We start from the raw sequence: 5,506 nt of genomic DNA, 5'->3' as shown, positions 1-5,506 counted from the left end.
GACTAGCGAAGCTTTTCAGTCGTACTGCTGGCCACAGAGTGATTGACAGGAAGAGGGCGTTTCTGGGTGTCGAATGACCGTTTTCAGGGAGTGTTCGAAAAAATGCAGGCATGCCAGGAAAAACGCAGGCGTGGCTGGCCGAACGCAGGGCGTGTTTGTGACGTCAAAACAGGAACTGAATAGTCTGAAGTGTTTGCAAGCACTGAGTAGGTCTGGAGCTACTCTGAAACTGCACAAAATTATTTTGTATCCGCTCTGCGATCCTTTCGTTCGCACTTCTGCTAAGCTAAAATACACTCCCAGTGGGAGGCGGCATAGCGTTTGCACGGCTGCTAATAACTGCTAGCGAGCGAACAACTCAGAATGACCACCCTAGTTTCAAAATATCCCATAGCTGAAGACTTAAAGCAATAAACACACAACCCCCATTGGAATGCAAAAAAATACAGCCCGCATCCCTTCATTCAGCACATGAGACAGATTCTTTCATGAATTCTTTAATGAAGTCACTCAGTATCCAGTGCAGTCTGTTTACATTCATTATCTTCCTTCATCTTGGTTACATGACCCACTGGCTGTTTACGTTCCACATCTTAGATGTTAAATTGAGAGGGGGAAAAAAATGGCAAAAAGGTGTTTTCACAAGAAGTCCAGTTACATTACACATGAAGGCTGACTTATCTGAAGGGTTAAGCAGACACAAATATTCTGTAACAGTGATGTAACTCATCTCATAAAAATACTATCAAACAAGATGACATCTGTTCTACTTCTTTATACAGTGTTAGCAATGCCAGTGTGTAAACTAATAAAAAGGGCAATCTGTTACCACATAACAGTGAATACAAAAGATAAAAATATTTACTAGATTAGAATAAAAGATTAATATATATATACACATCTCTCAACATAAATATAATTTACTACAGTACTCATTTCCCCCCAGGCCCTCACCTCAGGCAAAGATTCCTCCAATTGTAGATGCTGTGATAATGACAAGGATTACACAGCAAATCAGAATCATTATCTTCTTCTGCAAGAGGTCAGAGAAGGGAAAGGTTCAGAAAGAGACAACATGGGAGACTGGCCTTATAAGGGGGTGACAATGACATTTGCGCTCAACCGCACAGACATTTATTTGTCTCTTCTTGTTTTTAAATGTTGGTACTTTTTCAGGAATATTTGTTCTATTTGTGAAATTCAAATACCCCTAAAAAAATGAAAGCATACCTTTTGCTAACTTGCAAACAGAAATAAGGGTTTTTCTTTTACATTCCATAGAACTGTGTGGAAGAGCTTTAAAGGTGCACAAGAAAAACAAAATGGCTGCATGGACAAGCCCTGTCATTAGAGGTGGATGAAAACAAATTGGAGTATATTAAACTTCTGAAAAGTTCTCAAGGTATCCCATTTCCATTTTGTAACAAAGGCCACGTAAGAAATTAATACAATCTGTTTAACACTGCCCCATCATACCGAATGTGGTCCGGCCACCTATATGCACAATGAGGGCAGACATTTTGTTGGCTGAACCACTAAGAAGAGGTTCAATTTGATACCGGCAATATCACTTGGGTTTGACTAATATTAAGGTACTGATTGGCCACAATCTCATAACATTAGTTCAGCACACAAAATAGCTGCCTCAGGCGGCAAATCCACTTTCCTGCAAGTCAGTTTTCCCTTAAAAAGAAAAGGAAGGATCAAATAAGGAAGAAGTGAGATATGTTCCTTCATATAGTCATGGTGTTTATAATGCAATATTTACAAATGTACAAAAAAAAAGTATAATGTTATCTGTGTTGATAATGGATATTGGTAAGTGGCTTCCTTGATAGACCCATACATTGATATCTCTGTGCTCTTTGGCTGCCTTCTCCTGCTGCAGGTTAACGATATGGGGCAGATGTATTAACCCAGAGAAGGCATAAGGAAGTGATAAACCAGTGATAAGTGCAAGGTGATAAATGCACTAGCCTATCAGCTCCAATATGCAAACTGACAGTTAGGAGCTAACTGGCTGGTGCGTTTATCACCTTGCACGTATCACTGGTTTATCACTTCCTTATACCTTCTCCAGGTTAATATATCTGCCACCTAGGGGTCTAATCATGAAGCAGTGAAAAATGTGGAGAAGTGAGCCAGTGGAGAAGTTGCCCATGGCAACCAATCAGCATTTAAGTAACATTTATAATTTGCATACTATACAATTGTACGGAGCAGCTGATTGGTTGCCATGGGCAACTTCTCCACTCTTTTCATTGCTGCTTAAATAGACCACTTAATTATAAAATCATGATGTCAGCATTATTCCATAACTGCCTGTGTAAGTGCCATTAATGAGTCATTTACCAGGTAAAAACCAGGACTATCGGGAGGTATTTAGGTATAGGACAAATGTAGTAGATTAATTTACCTTGCATGATTAGGCAGATCCTCATAATATAACCCTTATGGGAATATGCCAGTAAAACGCAGGAATCAATCTCTGCATTTCCTGCCACCTATAATAATTCCAGATTCCTGTAGTAATGCTTCATGAAGTATAATTGCCTGTTAGTTAGAAAAGACTAATTTGTCTAGCTCCGACATGGGGCCGTATTAAACACCTTTATGATACATGGGAGTGCATGAATGCCTTATTTGTGAGATAAAAGATCCTTTGTAAATGATTTAATGAATACTAACCAAATATATTTTAAAGTAAGTGTTGTATGAGAAACCTGTCTGGTTTGTTTATCATGTATTATATCGTAGTTGCAAGTCGGCGTACGGATATTAAAATGTGTCCTCCAGGTGGTGCTGTTATTATTATTATTGTGCATGTGGCATGGAGCATATTAGCTTATAAATAAATGCTAGGTTGAGGCATAGGGGTGATATCTCCTGCTCACTTCAGTCTGGGAATATGGCGATGGTCAAGTAGCCCAGGTCAAGAACCTACCACCTGCTTCCCCTTCAAGTCAGGTGCTGGCTCTCTCTGTGGGGTGCTACCGGGGCCGGTTCTGGAAATTGCCAAATGCCAGAAGGGACGATAGCGGGATGTGCCAGAGAGGGGGGCTGGCTGAGCAGTGCAGCCCTCTGACTCTCAGCTCAGCAACCCACCCGTGGCCAGTGTACAAGGAGTGCTGCAAGGCCAGGCCCCCAACTTATGGCATTCCCTCGTGAGCCATGACCACGCCCCCTTGTCATTGTCGCCACAGTGACATGCCAGGGCTGCTTCATGGTCCCAGCCCATCCCTGTGCGGTAAAAACATTATAACCAGATGGTTTATGCACCCCCTATGCTCCCTGGGCAGTTGCCTAGGTATACATAATAGCATTCCCACCCTTAATTTTACTCCCTATTCAGCAGAAAATAGTCTTTGTGAGTACATGTAAGCAAGGAGCAGGGACATGAAAGCTGCTAAACAGGTTTGCAACACTGCTGTTTGTGTCAATACAACTTAGGCTGGGCACACACTTGCCGATATATCGTTCATACCGCCGACAACCAATATATCGGCTGAACCATCGCCACGTGTGTACAGCAAATATGTCTGTGAATGATGTCATTCATAGATATATCAGGTCAGCCCTGCAGCATGGCTGCTGCCGTTATAGCGGTACATCTGCCTGTGTGTACAAGTGACCCACCGACTGTCCGATAAAGCGACCACGGAATCCATTGAACAGGACATCAAAAGTGGGCGGCCATATTCAAATGGCAGTTGCTGGCCAGATATAGATTGGTAGGTGTGTACGCACAAGATCGCTCATGCATAAACCTTACCAATCGTTAGATCATTCGACCATGTGTGTACCCAGGCTTGGAAAACTCCATGTTTACAGGTAGTTTCAAAGAAGCAGAACTCGGTGAGAATGAGTAAGATTTCCATTATTGCTCCAAGAGATGCACTTGGAGTGTCTTCAGGTGAGCCAGTGTTACCGTTTCCTATTATAGGAAATACTGGCCCATAAAACCTAAAATCCAAGTTGGCCCAGTATAACAATACCATGTAACATAAGTACATATATTTGTTCCCATACTAACAAAATGTCACCCTGCATGCCCTGTAAATGTTTTACTTAACGTCAGGTATGCAGGCAGAAAGTCTGGTGTTCTATAGAGAAACTGGTTCCCCGACAAATCACATTTATCTCCAATATCTTGGTCCAACACATTCCTGAAAGCTGCATTCATTCTTTTATCATCCAGAATGCTTGGTATGTGCGCTGTCCCGGATCATGTAAAAAACACGTCTAAAATATATTAACTTACATTTAAGAGTGCTCCATTTAGATGCCGTTCCAACACTAAGCCCTAGCGTTCACCGCCTCATGAAATCGTTTAGCATAGGGACTGTAGATGAGGGCGCTTTGACATAAACACTAATATTTTTTCCCTCTTTCTGGCTTTCCAGAATAAATAGATCCTATATTTGTATTGATGTATTGGGTATGATGCCTGTTCATGTAAAGCAGACACCTATCAATACTTCATGGCTTGCTGAACGCAGCACATCTGTAAGTGGAAACGGAACTTGCATGAGAAGCCATAGAGAACTATGGAGGTTGGTCATAGTGTATCAATCCTTCCATGCATGTGTAACTCTGCATCCGATCATTAGGTCGACACTCATTAGGTCGACATGGCAAATGTCAACACATGAAAAGGTCGACACGAGGTTTTCATTTTTTATTTATTTTTTACTTTTTCATACGTTACGATCCACGTGGACTTAGATTTGGAATAGTAAGCTGTGCCGAGCACAATGGTAGCGGAGCGAGGCACCTTGCCCGAAGCTGCGAGCCATGCGAGGGGACACGGTGCCCTAATTGGGGTTCCCGGTCACTTTCCGAAGAAAATGACACCAAAAAGCCTTACAAAAACTAATGTCAACCTTTTCCCATGTCGACTTAATGACTGTGTCGACAGATTTCATGTGTTGGTCTAGTCACTGTCGACCAATAGTTGTCGACTTAATGACTGTCGACCCAATGATCCACACCAGTGTAACTCTACCTTCCCTTCCTCCATTACTGATAACTGCTACATGCTGCATTCACTACTTGATGAACCCAGTGGAGCTCAGGTGACCACAAAGCACGCAGAGGGTGGAATTCAAATGTTTGAAAAGTCGGTTGGGTGTCTGTTTTTTTCCTGTCTATTAGATAGGAAAGAACAGACTCCCAACTGACTTTTCAAACAATTGAATATCCCCCAGAGTGTTGTACAAATTTCTACCACATATACCTGTGCTGACAGGCCAGGCCCTATTAAAATACAGTAAATGGGTAACTTAATGAAGGCCGCAGAGAATTTTTAGTACTGAAAGTGATCTGTGTGGCTTGCGCAGCTCCGATTATACCCTAATGTGAAGCCTGGATATTAATGAGTTAAAAGGGCATTTATTTCTAAGGTACCATCTGTTCTGTAATCCTACTAACATGGTTTAACGCCATAGGATCAACAAATAGTGTAAGTGAAAAAGGACCTATGTGCAACCACTTTTGTAAGTGTTTC

The 5,506-nt window shown here is 41.9% G+C and overlaps 1 long non-coding RNA gene across 1 annotated transcript; it reads right to left on the bottom strand.

Annotated features, from left to right (window-relative positions):
* Positions 1 to 481: 481 nt before the first annotated feature.
* Positions 482 to 1,963, bottom strand: LOC135057518 (uncharacterized). Its single transcript, XR_010244177.1, has 2 exons — positions 955 to 1,963; positions 482 to 592 (listed from the first exon to the last, which is right to left on the bottom strand). It is a non-coding gene; the product is annotated as an uncharacterized LOC135057518 (long non-coding RNA).
* Positions 1,964 to 5,506: the final 3,543 nt, after the last annotated feature.

The sequence above is a fragment of the Pseudophryne corroboree genome, chromosome 3, assembly GCF_028390025.1.
Source record: "Pseudophryne corroboree isolate aPseCor3 chromosome 3, aPseCor3.hap2, whole genome shotgun sequence".
Lineage (NCBI taxonomy): Eukaryota > Metazoa > Chordata > Amphibia > Anura > Myobatrachidae > Pseudophryne > Pseudophryne corroboree.
The sequence above is the reverse complement of the archived record's forward strand: the minus strand, read 5'-3'. Positions and strand labels throughout refer to the sequence as shown.